Source organism: Rhyacophila brunnea, unplaced genomic scaffold (genome assembly GCF_057557595.1).
Source record: "Rhyacophila brunnea isolate RB1 unplaced genomic scaffold, BYU_Rbru_1.0 scaffold_16, whole genome shotgun sequence".
In the NCBI taxonomy this organism is placed as follows: domain Eukaryota; kingdom Metazoa; phylum Arthropoda; class Insecta; order Trichoptera; family Rhyacophilidae; genus Rhyacophila; species Rhyacophila brunnea.
Window position 1 is genome coordinate 25,182,822 of NW_028232816.1, and position 16,634 is coordinate 25,199,455.

The window sequence follows — 16,634 nt, forward strand, 5'->3', positions numbered from 1 at the left end:
TAATATTATAAATGCATAAGTACTAATCATGTTGATATTTTTTTTAAATGCGTCTAACATTATCTTTATCCTGGCATCAAAAGTATGTACCTATTTATCTAACATCCAGAGTGTCAACAGTTTCAAATACCTGGGGATACACTTCACGGGAGATGGCTTTTTGCAACGAGAGCTTCTTATGCGAATGGGAATGGCTGGAGCAACATTCAACTCGATGCGGAGTATCTAGGACTCTCGACTGTACTCGGTTAATACCGATACTGGATACATGACCCCCATAGGGAGAAGTTGACAGTGCTCTTTCGTGGGGGCTTGGAGAATCGACCAAATCAGTGAGATAAACACGCGTCACAAATTCGCTCTAATAGTAAAAATGTCACTATTTTACTTCAAGGTGACATTTTAAAATATGAGGTTACAATACAATTTTTGATTGGTTTGTGTTGATATTAGATAACTCTATAATTCTAGTGAATGCATTCAAAAATACAAAAAATCGCTAAAAATACACTTTATACATACTTACCCTTAATTTTACCTCAAACACCATTGGAAAAACGTCAAGTAGTCTTCCATGACGCTGAAAGGGAAAAGGCGACATGGAACCTGGCTCGGCGAAGTGCTGCGGACGCCAGAAGAAAACTTCAACCTGGATTGTCAACCGGATTCCGGCGTCCTAAAAGGCCGCTAAATACTAAAGAGTAAATACGGTGGAGCTACGGAGTGCTGGTGTGACCTGAAATGACGAAAGAAGACTGACGCGTGACAGGGATTCTTGGGGATACCGTATGGTAATCATATGCTCCAGCTAAAGTGTGGAGATGGCCAAAGAATACGGTTTCAGTCAGGTGTCACCACAAATAATGATCTAAGTATCTACAGTTGTTCTAAAATCTAGATATTTCGGACTGTCAAATGTGAAAATAGGTTTGTAGTTGTAGTATAAAGCTTTCGTTATGGGGGCGAAAATATCACGTGAAATATGAAAATACAAAGACTGCGCTGGTTTGGCCTCGTACATAAAATGCTGGAGACGTTACTAGCAAAGTACGCATCTTTTGATAGTAAAAAAATACTGAAATCCGAAATTAAGTTACACCTCTAAAGTAACTGGGAAACGTCAACACTGGATCTTCCAATAAAACCAAGATCCGCCAATAATTGTAGTGACATAAACGATGGCGATAAGATACTATATATTATATTAATACAATCCACCATATTATAACATTAAATTTAATATGACGTTTTCTTATATTATGTGCAAACTGCAAAATCAACAATATCGTGTAAATGTGGCTTCAGCACTTGGGCAGTCACGATCGCATAGAATTCGCCGACTTGCAAGTTTCGTGTAAGTAGGTTTTTTTTCATTCTTTTTCAACAAAAACACTCCACTTGGATTTTCTTTGCTTTCTGTTTAAAAGACTCGTTTATTTGTGTAAACATGGATTTTTTACAGTCGAGGGCTTTTTAAAACGAAAAAAAATGTGCAACACTTCAAACCGAAGATTTCTTAGAATTATTTTATTGAAATCTTCAACAATGGTAATATTTTATTGTGATTTTATGATAAAACGACTTAAAAATATTGAAAACCAACCTTACTATTATCATTCATATTTTAATAAAAATAAAACAAAGTTAAAATGTAGATATTTTAAATGTACTAGAAACAAAATCGACATAGTCTTTATTGTATCTAAAGTATTTTGCTAGCTGTGTTAGATACCAAATTCTTATTTATTTTTTATATGAGTATATTATTTATAGTTTGGTAAATGGGCTCCATTAAATGACAATTTATTATAAAAATAATCATTTTAGTAAATGTCTCATAGTGTTCGTTTTAAACATTTATATTATAATATCTACATGATACACTATTCCATACAATATCTGAATAGAAAAATAGGTATTATTTCATAAAACTTTATAAACACCTGACTTGTAAAAATTGTCATTATTGCAATGAATGTAGATTTAATTTTTAGTACATAACAATGTATTTAAAACAGTTCAATAAAAATGAATCATTTTCATTACTGTTAAAATTTGATATAGATAAATTAACTCAGTTTGTAAATTAACCGTTATTACAATGCAGGTAGAGTTAATTTTTCGATAATTTTTATATCGAAATAATAAAAAAAAATTGAATTATTCTGGTAGACTAACTTCAAGGCACACTGAAACTAATAATACAATACTAAACTTTGTAAACCATTATCTAGAACATTTTTTTTATCTAGTTTGGTTTAAATGAATTTAAAAACTAACGAGCACCATCTGAAAATTATATTCTTAGTTCAATAAAAACAAATAAGTATGACTGACAAAGTAGGTAGGTACTATTTTTGTCGCATCTCCATGGTCTAATTTACTGTTATAGTTTGGCTTAGGCAGAGTTTAATTTAATTTTGTAAAACTATCCCACACCATCTGTAATTTGTCGTTTTAGTTTAATGAAAATAAATAAGTATGACGGACAAAGTTTAGTTCGCACTGTTTATGTCGGATCTCCACAATCTACCTACACTCTTCGCCACTGATTACTGACCACTATAATTCAAATGAAAAGACCATAATCTGAAATGTTTAGTACATAATTAAACATAGTTTAATATTCAATTCATAAAAAGATAACATCAATGTGTAAACAAGTTTCATAAATAGAAATTAAAAAAAACATAAATCAGCAACGATAGTAAGAAACATAGAGTTTCGTGTCGTTTTCCGATAAACAATAAATTCTGACGTTGTTTATCTTTAGTTCTATTAACTTCGTTGAGATTATGGGTATATTTTTATATCACCACCTAGAATTTAACTCGTGGTAACTGAGATTTTTAGATTGGGTTTAATTGAGTTTGCAAAGTGAATTCAAATATCATAATGTATATCGTATTCTGGTTTGGCGGAGAAAAGTTATTGCAGATAAAAGACGGTAGTAATTTTTCTTGATGATGGAGGAAGCGAGAATTTATTTACTGTTTCAAATAACTACAAGGGTACAATCGATGCAATATAATAAATATAACGGTAGATCGGTGCGATGTGTCTATAACGGAAACTTATAATCGAGTGAGATGCCCAATTGATTCTGACTCGCTATTTATTGACCGGCGCACTATGAAATAATATGTTGAAATTATTATGAAATAATATTAATTCGTAATGTTATAAAATTGTAGATCCGCTATCTCATGACATTACGGAATCATTATATTATATATAAGTACTGACTGATTGTACGTGAAAAAAGAATATTTAATAAATTATAATATAATTGAGATATGGGTTACTGGAATACTATGACAGCCACATAATATACGATATTCGTATATATTATGACAAAGTTAATTTTAGGTAACAAAGACTTAAATATGGCAATGTCTACTAAAAAGAGACCGAAACTACACGCATTTGTAACAACTGTAACCCTTGCAATAAATCGGTGTAACGATAACATAGTAGGTACCTACTGAAATCGTATCAATCGTTTATTATACCTTTTACATCAGATCGGAATTCAAGAAATAACCTTGGTAATTCAAAAAACCCGCAATATTTCAGTCGAAAAAAAACGCAATTAATATCCTACATCATTTACTTACTATGGTATAGCATTATACATATTTTATTTCAAACAGCAGAATATGTTTTAAATGAGATAATTATATTTTTCTCAGTTTCAGAAGGCTTTATACCCAGAATTAGAATATATTGTATGTATCCAAAAAAACTTACCAGCCAAAAGCAGGGGCCACCAACCCCAGAGAGTATTCATTGGTCGGCCATGGTCTCAAGATCTGGAAAAAATACATAAAATAATATAGTTATCTGCTGTATATTATTTTAAGTCAACACTCATATAATTATTTGCAAGTAAACTTAACTATGCTCACCTACATGACGGGATTAGTAAATTTGCCGAGGCCCAAAAAATAAACTGATAAAATCCATTAAGGCGATACTTCAGTGAAACGGCAAATAATTTGCAACTATAGGCGCGACGAAATTTTGGACTCGCTGGCAGTCTGAGAGCGAACGTTGAGGTGTGGATACGTCAATTTGTTTCGTGATGGCGACGGGGGCATTTATTCTTAAATCGTGTAAAGATGACTAACGTTACCATTTAACTTTAAAAAGAAAACTTGTTAATGAAAATATTATTATTGTACTAATAGAACAATAAACAGAAAATTAAATGGACGCATGTTGGATTTATAATATGATAAATTATATTTCGGTCGGCATGCGTCATTTGCACCCGCGACCCACAATCCGCGCATCGCCTAGCCACGATCTTTTTAGACCATGCCTCAACTGAGGTATAGCCTTAATCTCATGAGTTGGTGGATGGGATTGTAATATCTTCAAGATTACGTTTAACAGTCAAAAATTGGAAAAATGAATAAACTTTTAAAAATAGGAGACCAATTTGTAAGTATATTACCAAGCTTTTGAATCATTTTGCAAATTTTCTTTATATTAACCACATAAATTCTAGTTCAATTGATTTCTCTGTATACCTATCTTCAATATATTTTCATAGAGAAATGATATTTTCCTGGTTTTAAAAATATCTGCAATACCATTAACGAAATCGACTATGTTTAATTTTAACTTTTTAACTATGTTTAAATAAGAAAGTACATTTTTAAACCGCCAAAAATTTACATAGCCCTGGGCTCCATGAAGCATAAATCCGGATTTGCTCATCAAATATTACTGTGTATTTGCGATAGGCTGGTCACTGGCTGTCGTTTAAATTGTATTTTACCACGTTTTTCTTAGCTCGTATTCTTGTTTGTCCGGTGGTTGTTTATCCAGTACAAATCTTGCAATTGATTTTTAACTAACTTGCCGATAAGCTAGACATTTGAAACTGTTATAATATATCAGAACGCGATGCCAATGCATTCTTGTAATACTTTTAGCCATCTTTAAGTAGATTTGAATTCATTTTCAGTTAATTCTGTTATGTATGAAAAGTTATTTCGGAAGAAATCCGTAATCCAATCCACTATTATTGGTTGCTAAGGGGGTGGTCCTAGCAACTAAATTATTAATATATACGTGCGTTACTGTGAAAATCAAAATGACATTTCAGTATTCTATATTTGTTTGTCTGTTGCAAAATAACAAAAATGATTTGTTGACAATTGCCTTATTTGTCCTAAATTATTATAACATAGAATTGTCAAGTTTATATGATTCAACAGAAAATTTTAAAAGTGGTATATAAAAACTTCTTTTTATCTTGTAATTATTTTTTATTCTAATCTGGGATTTTAATTTACATTTTACGACGTGTCCAACTTTGTATTATACCTTAGTCAGTCAAAACTAAAAACATCATTATATTGTTTCCCATTTATTGCGAAATACAAAAAAACATGTACAATTATTACATTTCAAATACTTGTATAGGTAGGTACAATGTTCATTTGTTTACGCATAGATGTATCTTGGTTTGGACTCGGCATTATGATAATGTTTTAAGTTTTTACTTTATTTTCATCAACTGTCGCCAGATCTGTCTCACATCGGTGAACATCTTGTCTCAATCTCCCTTCTTTACTTATCTACATGGTCATCCGATTCCAGCGTAAAGTTTCAAAAGATAAATTAGCATTCCTGGCTTATATAAGGCGTGTTTACACGGACGCCCCCGTCCCTTGGGAGATGCTCAAAAAGATTTCAACGTAAATCGTTTGTACTTAATTTCTTGTCTCCCAGCGGACGCACTTGTTTGTGAACGACTTTTCTGTGGAAGAAAAAAAAACAAACTTTCGCCAACTTTCCACGAAAGCCATTAAAGTTCGATCATGATTTACTCCCCTTCCCACGACTTATATTACTTCCGCCCAATTTTCTCTCCACCCTGGCGATAAATATTCTATTAAGTACCTACCCCGTAAAGGTAAATCTTAATAATAATATGTTTTTTGTTAACAAATTTGTTTTGGCGTAATAATTAGAAACACGTTTTTATATGAGCTCTCTCACTCTCTCTCTTTAGCTTTCGCTTGATTAATTGTAAAAGTTTTCAGAGAAAGTTGTACGTAAAATATTCATTTACCTATTTGTAAAACTAAAAGCAAGCCAAGGTTTAAGCTAGGGTTTGCTATCCCGGGATTCTTTCTACGATTTCTTGAACTCAAAATCTCGGAATTGAAAATGTCCCCTGAAACTCTGTTATCTGTTGTACTGACCTGCGTGCTTTTACGTTAAAGAATTCATTTTTATTTGTACCTACTTATAGTAACATAATATTGACATAAAATTCAACTAATTATCTCAATAGATAATCAAGTTCTCTTTTATTTTGTTAACTGTCATTTCATGGTGGAACTGCATTGTATTGTTGTTTTAATTTATTAAAACGCATTTTTTTTGTAGTACTTATTCCACTTTTAATCAATAGATTAGGACTCAGTTCAGTTCATTCAGTTGAAAATGTCCCTCTGTGGCGGACGAAAGCGGTCCTAATCTATTGAATAAAAGTGGAATAAGAACTACAAAAAAATGCGTTTTATTAAATTAAAACAACAAATCAAGTCCTCGTCACAAAAATAGCTGACATAAACTGACACTATACGTATCTTATGATCAACAAAATTCACTAATTTAGTCAAATCCTGATTAAACCTTAGAATATAAAACATCCATCTATTTGTAGATTTTAGCAGGATAAATAATTTAGGCTATAAAGCACTTGGGACAGTGGGAAATAATTATACAAAATGAAAACGAACGTTGATATACCAATGAAACTAGTCAATCTCACGTGACTAATAATTGAGTAATTTTGAACACTATAATATCGACATAATTTGAATAACCAATCAAGACGCCATACACACATGTTTTGAAATAAGTGATCTTTAAGTAAGTTATGGAAAAAACCAAGATTTTGACGTTGCCTCTACAAAACCAAACTTATGAAAATGAGAAATTAAATCAATTAATACAGACAGAGTAATCATCACAAATAAGTGCCTCTACGGTCTACTGCTACACTTTAAATCAAAACTATTATTCAGAAAAAATAAAAATAGAACTGTCGTAAAGCCTCCGTTAGCATACGGAGCTGAGACATAGATACTAACCCCATTGATCGCAGGATATTCAAAAATATCATTAAGTGAATCTGTAAAAGTATGGTGTCGGCAATTTAATTAAAAATTATACAGTATCAGCTATAAGCTGGTTATCGTGAAACTTATAAAGACTCGGCTGGATGAGTGCATATTAAAAGGATGAAATATACGTCAACGTTGAAGGGCTTAACGTCGACAAAGAGGATGGCGCGCCAGGGACTACAATGCTGGTGGCTGGGCATAGACAAAAAATAGCTTGATGTATCCAACTAGAGTTACTGGTCAAGATATAGTTGATGATGAAAAATAATAATGGAAACGATCGGGGCCCACAATGGACTATAACGTCATTAATAATAATAATAAATTTATGTTATCCTAGTGACCCAGTACCAATGTAGATGCTTGTTATTTCAATTACATTTTAATTTAGTACTACGTAAAACTAGTAATAATTTTAGTTTTCATAATGATACATATTTTATTAATAAACACGGAACTGTTTTTGCATGGTTATTGTTATTCATTTGTAGTTTATTCGTTTAACCACCGGGGCACCATTTTTTGTTTTTCTATGATATATAATTATTTAGTGTTATTTAGTTTTACATCACTTTCGGATGGACATGACAGTTTATGTCAATTGTCTTATGACAAGTATTTCATTCGATGCTTCGCATCGACTGAGATAGTTAATCGATAGATATTACTTCACTAGATAGTAGACAATTTTTTGTTTAATAATCTCAGAATTTAAAAAATATTCATCACTTATTCCCGGGATTAAAAATTCTGTCCGGCATTATTGCAATCCCTGGTTTATACTCGTCTACATCTAAAGCCTATTACCTTCCGAAGCTGTCATGATTAATTTATTATTCATTACCGGATAGTCAACAATAAAACAAAAACATAGAAACCAAAAGTTTAATATGCAGAATTTAAATTATGTAGTCCTGTGTCTATCAATAATGCAGTAACAAAGAATCTTACTAAATGACTATTTTATTACAACGTTTTTATTAGGTCGTATTCTTATTTGTCCGGTACAAATCTTGCAATCGATTTTTAACTAACTTCCCGACTAGCTAGACGTTTGAAACTTTTAGAATATATCAGAACACGATGCCGATGCATTTTTTTAATACTTTTAGCTATATTTCAGTAGAATTGAATTCATTTTCAGTTAATTCTCTTTTGTATGAAAAGTTATTTCGACACCTTTATTGGTTGGTAGGAGTCTGGGGTCCTAGCAACTAAATATTAATATATACGTGCGTTACTATAGAAATCGATATGACATGTCAAAATGACATTTCAGTATTATTTCTATCAAGTACAAATTTTTTGTAGTAGTAGTAGTCAAGTCAAGTTTATATGATTCAACAGAAAATTTCAAAAAACGTTGTATGTAGAAAGTACTTTTTATCTTGTAATTATTATCATTTAGGTATATAAAAAAACTATTTTTAAAAAATATTTATTTTAAATAACTTATATTCTTCATGCTAATCAAGAATATATTAACTAAATACTAATCAATTTATGTTCTTAATCGAACCTGATCTTATTATTACTACGTTGGCTAGAAGTTTAATAAAATGGATATTTATTCCAAACATAATCACTTCCACCACTCTTACCAGATATATAAAAACATCACACAAATTCACAATGATATTAACTGGCCGTGGGGCACAGAGAGCTTTTTTAAAAATATTCAAACTAAGGGACGATGACTGTTGCCATGTTACGGCAACACCTCTAAATATTGTGACATGTCATTATAATTTTCAAATACTATAAAAGGAGAGATGGGACAACACAATTATGATATTGACCTACAAAAGATTCATGAAATACTCAACAACAAAATAACACAGAAACACTGCCTACACAAAATATCTAATTCTGGTCATTAAAAAAATAAATGAAGCAACACGACGTTGGACACGATATTCACCATAGACTTTACGTAAAACTTGTAATTGTAAAAATACAATTTTAGCTATTTTTAATATCTTCTATTTAACCAAATAGTACAACTTACGTTTATACGTAATAACAACAGAACCACCTCTTAAGGAAAAGTGAGGGCATGGTTCATAATTAATTAATAAAAAGTCACTAGCATACATGAAAGTACTGTAGCGTCCCGGATCAAGTCAGTCCGTGGCAGGTCTCGGCATTGTCAACAACACGTTTGCGTTTCAACGCAGAACAACTTACCTGAAAAACTTTAAACGCTTTTAACTTTTGATTATTTCGATCCTGGATTCATCGGATTGATAGCTCTAACGATAAAAGTATTTATACAGGCAGTTGAAGATGTGAGTTTGAATCTCATGCAGTCTAACTTTTCTATGTTTTTTTTCTGATAAGCACGTGTCTAAGGATTTTCAAAATTATTCTTTTTTAAATAATCTAATTCTCAATATTATTTATGTATTCATTAGGTACTGAATAAAAAAATACTTGGCAATCTATTTATAATTATATAATATTATTTATATTTATTTTATGATAAATAAAGATTTCACGGAAATTTATTATGAGTATTATTGTAACCTATTTGGATTGTTTTTTATTTATTTTATTTCGAACACAGCGTTAGATATTCAAAAGCTCCGCACCGTTGCAAAGTCATAAATTGTCTTAAGCCCTCCAGGAAATGGCGTAGTTATTTAATATTCACCGACGCTGATATAAATCATCGTTCACCTTTGTAATTTAGCGGAAATCTGAGATTGTGCAGATATTCGATTACTTCCGAAACCGTTGTCGACCCCTTCTTATGATACGACGTCAACTCAACACTGTTAAGTAAAGATTATCATAATTCATAATACCCAAATTTATTATATCTTCTAATAAAAGTTTTAAAAATCTTAATTCAATTTATTCTTAAATACCATACCCGCTAAATATATTTATTAGCAAATAAAACCATGACATAAACTCTGTTGTAATGTACATTAAAGATAACCAAACTTTTTCGAAGAACGGCACCGTTATCTAGCATATTATCTTCATAGGTAATCAAGTCAAACGTTTCGGAAATTTTTCCACGTGGACCAACCCAAATCCGCGGACTTTTTGAGTCACCACAATACGTCCCTTAACCATCGGCAAGTCAGTTGGCATTGATAGTGATAAAATCGTTTTAGTCCCATCCTTTTCAATACCAACGTCTCTATAGTATCGTGAGGTTTGATAGTTTTGACAGATAACTAGACAATCTAGGTGGTACCGAGCGAGTATTACAATATTGTTGATGTAAATATAACGACAACAACTGTAACAATAACCATATCTTTCATGTCCAATTACTGCGCAGTAAAATAAATCGTATCTGCGCACGTCCGGTGTTGAATTTTTCTATTTATATTCCTTGTGATAAATTATGTAGAGTATACCTACTGACATAGAGTGGTACGTTTATTTGACACAAATGACTCAACTGATTCAACAGAAAATAAAAAAAAGTTCTTTTAAGAGTTAAAACTAGTAAGAAAGTCATTTAATTTAATAGTAATTTAATATTTATTTAAAAAAAAAATGCACAATTCTCGCAAACTGAGTGTAAAATATTTCCCGAAAGATAAAAAAATATTATTTAGAAAATTTTAAGCACAATATCATTATTTATCGTATGCTACGTATGTAGGTTAGTCAAGCCCTAAATGACACTAAATGCGCCACTGCTAACCTACTATTATAGTTACATGACCATAGTCTTGATGGTGTGTGGCATTTATCCCGTTATATTAATATCGTTATGGATAAAAATTGTAAACAGAATGTCTCGTTTCTAAGAGATATCAAGCGGCGTTCTTTTACATCTTGTTTTCTGATATTAATTTTGCTAAAAGCCTCCATCCACCTGTTTGCTGATAATATTTAGTCACCGTTTCATCTGAAGATTTCAGTTATTTCCACATTCACTTACAACTGTGACAATATTATAAATCAATATAATTATCAAAAAATGTTTGTCACCATTTTAAATATTATACTGTGGTTACTAGCCATTCAATTACCTATAGTTTTTACGTTTTAATTTAGTTGTAGACAATGTTTTTAGGTATGACTGGAATCATTCCGTGAAATTGATGTTACACCTTTTTCCTCTTTTTTTATTTTTGTCAGTCCGTCTGATTCTTTGTTTCGCTTTTCGCCTCTCGTCTGTCAAATAACATTTCAACAAATAAGAAGATCACAACATATCGTTAGTGGCATATCGAAGGTAAACGAAATCCAGTGCCATCTATGGGTAGGTACGTGTAAAAATATTGAAAATCAGTTTTAAACCTCTTTAGCATAAAAATGTCACAATTTACATAGAAAAGTTTCAGTGGACCAGAAAACTTTTTTGATACTTTGTCAATTATCGCAGGCATTTTTAACTTATTGTACGTTAACAGATGTCACTGACGTGTACGAAATATACAACTAATTAATTAGTTTGATCGGTCATACAAAAGTGAGACGCTTGAAGCACCGCGCTCACATACAATAATTGTATGGAGTCCAGGGGCTCTATGTTAGAACTTGCGAGTGCAAGCTTCCCGGTCGAGATGACGTCATATGAAATCATTATGACGTACTACCGGAGTGATAATAGCACTCGAGAATATTACGCTACTCCGACAGCGGCGCTATTCATTGTCACCATACACATATAGGTGTATCATAATAAAATTTTCTATGGTTATTCTGTGCGCGGTCGGCATGCCTCGAGCGTGAAGTCACAATTACGTCATCTCGTCTGGTGCCACACGAGACGAGAGTTAGGAAATCGCGGTGCAGGGGCCCTATGTTAGAACTTGCGAGTGCAAGCCGCCCGGTCGACATGACGTCATATGACATCATTGTGACGTACTACCGGAGTGATAATAGCATTCGAGAAAATAACGCTAGCCAGACAGTGGCGTTATTCATTGTCACCATACACATATAGGTGTTTCATCATAATAATATCTATGGTGAGCACTGTGTGCTGGGCGGCATGCCTCGAGCGTGTTAGACACCTGCGAGTTATTGCAACTTGCGTGTCCGCATGGCCTATCGGTCTTAATTATTACGATTGTTAGTGTCTGTTTGTATCGTCCGCGCTGTTTTTTCTCTTATACATGCCGTATCAGAATATTAAAGAAAATATTGGATTCCCCAGGTGGTTGCACGAATTCACGAGTGCAATGGAATTGCTTGTTGTAGAATGCCGAGACGAGTGAGAAGGCTGTTCGATAACCAAATTATCCGGGTCATGGTCCTCTCTCATGAAGAAGAAGAATAAGATATAATATTAAATTTGCCTAAATCATTTGTATTGTTTTGTTCTTGGAGGGGGGTTCCTGACCCGAAAACTCGCCTCTCGTGTACGCACCTCCTTGAAGCTAATGCTTCAAATACACTCTATGACGATTGGTCATATATATGTCGAAAAACCCGTTTCTTATGTTGGCGTCCTGTGTCATAGGGTGTCACAGAGTGTAAATACGATGTCATAGCTATCATACAATATGTATGTATAAATGTTGGAATGGCATAGATTTGATCATAGACACTAAAACGCTCTTAGCATAATGTGCCCGATCGTCATATAGTCTATTTGAACCTTAAGGCAGCAACTAAAAATGAAATCAATTTTCGATGGTGGCCAAAACTTTTATTATAGATATACCATCATAAATCGTCAGATGTTGGAATTCAGGACTAAGCTCACAACAGTATAATAAATATTGAATGATAATGTCAAATATTATCAAGTGACGCCCTCACTCAGCTGACAACTTACACTGGTGGATCTATAGGCTATAATTAGGCTTAGGATTTTTCTTTTTTCTTTCGACCATGTCCGATCCTAATAGGATCATATGGGCCTCCACAGAGTAGAGGTTTGTATTGACAGATTTTGTTTTTTTACGAGAAATGGATGTCAGCCACTTGCTCAACCTATTAGGTCCATACCCTGACTCACACACAAATTGAAAAAAAAATATGTGTAAGTACTTGCCAGACCCAGGATTCGAATCTGGGACCCATGGCGTGATAGTCCAACGCTTAAGCCACGTGGGTGGTTTTTCGGTGCTAAAAAATTAATAATAGGTACCTCAAATATTTAGATATATTTCGAAAATATGTTATTAAAATTTCATAATTATGTGCTAAAAAACAAAAATAGGTGCTATTAATTTAAGTAAGTATTTATTACAATAAATCGTATATATTTCAACAGTTTAATTTTTTATTTATTCACAAACAGAAAACGCTTTTATTACAATAAATAATAAAATAATGCTTCAAATTTTTGAAAGTGAATCTTTGACGATTTGATCTTAGCAAATTTTTATACATGGAAAAACTTCTTTCCAGTTCTACAGATGTTATTATTGCGTATGTAAATGAAACTATTATTCTGAAGTAGAAAAAATTGAAACATCTGAGGAATCTGATGGATTTTCCATGACAGCTTTAATATTCTACAGCGTTTCAAGTCCAGTATTTTTATTTAAAAAACTAATTAATTTTGAACTTATTTTTATTCCAATTGGTCCAGAAACATTTTCTTATTTTAGCAGCAGTATTGTTTAAAATATTAATTTGCTCCACTAGTGTATTTGTAGATGATTCTAACATTTCAATTGTGTTTACTAGTGTTATTGTGTTAATTAATTTTGTATTTATATGAAAATATGTGCTTAAATCTAAAATATGTAAAAAATATGTAATTATCCAAAAATATTTAAAAATAGGTGCTAACAAATAGGACAAATGTTTCAAAATTGTCTGAAACAAATAGATATTTTTAATATTTTGTTGAGAGGCCACTCAAAAAAAAAAAAATTAAATACCTAAGAATCCTAATACTGATTATGATAATCTATTTTATTTTATACAAATTTAAACTATGTCTTTTTAAAATAAAAGAATAAAAAATTAAGTGTATATTATCTATTGTTACAATAAGCAGATAACTAGATTATATTGTTTTTCGTACGCCACAGTGTATGACGTGTGTCGGTAACAGTTTGTGAAGCGTAATAAAGTGCTGTGACTAGTGTTGCCAGAATGTGACAGCTTAACCAATAAAATTACTCAAATAAATATTTATGTTGTATGTTTCAAATACGCAACATAAGCGTAAATAATATTGTGGGTGTTAAAGATATGCCATGAATATTCATTTGCTATGGAATAATTATTAATAATTTTCGTCAAAGCATAATAATATATTTATCATATCTATTTTTGAGGCTTACAAATCAGTTTGATAAGGAATCTCTTTGAATTATTTTTACTTACTTCATTGAAGTTATTTTAGAACCAAATATTATGACTACTGTAGTATTGATAATTATTTTATTACGTTTTTTTTATCATAATGATATTATATGTTGACTTTTATAGTCAAAAGTACTGTTTTTACTCTCCAAGAAAAAAACAAACGTATGAGACATATTATTTTTTCTCGAAATGTTACATCTTGACAATCATTTTATTAATTACAATCAATTACTTAATTTCAATTACAATCGCACATGGGTATTGAGGGTAATGAAAAGGGTGATGATCTGACAAATGAAGTTGGCCATTCAGGGGTGCCATATCAGTGGATACCAGAAAACCTGGACTGGAATAAGGCTATAAAGAAAATGTGCCAAAGTATGTGGATAGATTTTCACCATAGAGCATCATTAGAAAAGGGGAAATGGAGTAAGTCTATTCTACCATCACCACGGTTGGTGCCCTGGTTTGTAGAGTCTCCTTTGACGAGGAACGAGCTTAAGTTAATACTGAAGCTAAGAACAGGGCACACAATGGGCAAAAGATTTGATGTCCTCATGGGAAAAGTGGAACGCAGCTCTGCGATAAATGTCATGTTTAAGAGGACATTGTACATTATATCACTACAATGCCCAAAATATGAACTTCACAGTGTACAGCTGCGAATTGCGGATATATATGAGAATGTCGACTAACTGGAAGGTGCCCTGGCGGTGGGTAAGACGGAAGAGCTTGGAAAAATTGTAAAGTTCTTTAACAAAATAGGAGTGAGGACCTGATCGGCGGATCCCCTTCTAGAAGAGAAGAGGCGATATGACAGCGAGTCGCAGTCAAAGCCTCGGTAAAATCACAAAAAAACAACAAAAACTCTTCGATTTCGGCATTAAACAACCTAAATAAGCGTATATTTTATTATAAAACTCACTTTATTTAATTATTTAGGAGTTTTACCGTCCTTTGAATACTGTCACCTCGGTGTTTCGCACCACTGACATGGCTCTTCGTACATCCCTGCTAACTACTCTGTCAAACTGGTGTATTTTTTCTGCTGAATATGACATTATAAACAATCTAACTCTATAAATGACTTATTTTGCAATGAAGTCCCTAAGACTCTTTGTGTTAGCTATCTCCCTCACCCTCAATATTAGTATACCGGAAGCATGTCAGTTGAGTTATTCAGTTTAATCTGTAAGCTAGTAAAAACAAGAACTTTGGTCTCATAAATTTATGCGTATTGCAATATTTATCAGTTGAGTAATGGAATAAAATATTTTTAAAAAAAAAACAGGCTTTACAATAAAAAAGAAAATGGTTAGGATCCAGGAGATGTTAAAGCCGGGTACTGATTATGCGTCACTTACATTGAGCTACTTTACGCGCTGTTTGTTGGCGAATTTAAAAGCGGGCGATTCAGCTACTGCGATTGTGATGATGACACACAAAACTTTCCATTCGCTGAGAAGCCATAAGTTAGCGACTATTTTGACAGAACGTAGTTAGTTTTTTAACCGGGAGGTCGCTACTACGCTCTACTGCGCAGACGCAGCCCACACGCCAGCTTGTAGAGTGTAAAGTTGACCGGCTTTCAACTTTTCTCGGTAAATTGTTTAGAATCTGCTTGTTAGCTTGTTTGATGATTACAATGGGTGACTTTACAAGCAGATTGTAAAGTAGCTCAATGTAATTGACGCATTAGCGAGCCGTAACTGTAACCGTTTCAGATACTGTAACCAACTCTAGATGCGAAATAATTCTTTATTAGGCTCGCGAACTAATTATTTGGCATCCACATTGGTTACTGTTTCTGCAAGTCACAGTTACGGCTCGGTAATGAGTACCCAGCTTAAGAGATTTATTGAAAATTATCTCTTGCGCTCATTTTCCGAAGAAGGGTACTATTACTTTATGGCCACTATTCTTTAATTTAGGCTATTTCTATAATCACCATATTTTAGACATTTTCATTTTGAAAAATTTTCTTGTTAAAGAAAAATTAGCAAATTTACTCGTTCAAAATTTGAAAATTAATAAATATCAATCACTCCATTCAAATATCTGAAGAGAATCAATGAGTCTTCTTTGGTTCACTTTTAATTAAAGTCGTTCGCTTCAACAAATTTCTCAATTTGAATATGATTAAAAACACAACGCTACAGCTATTTAATTACTAAAAAACACATTGGAATCATTTGTAAAGGGAACTACCCCTGGGAATGAATATAATGGAAGAATTTG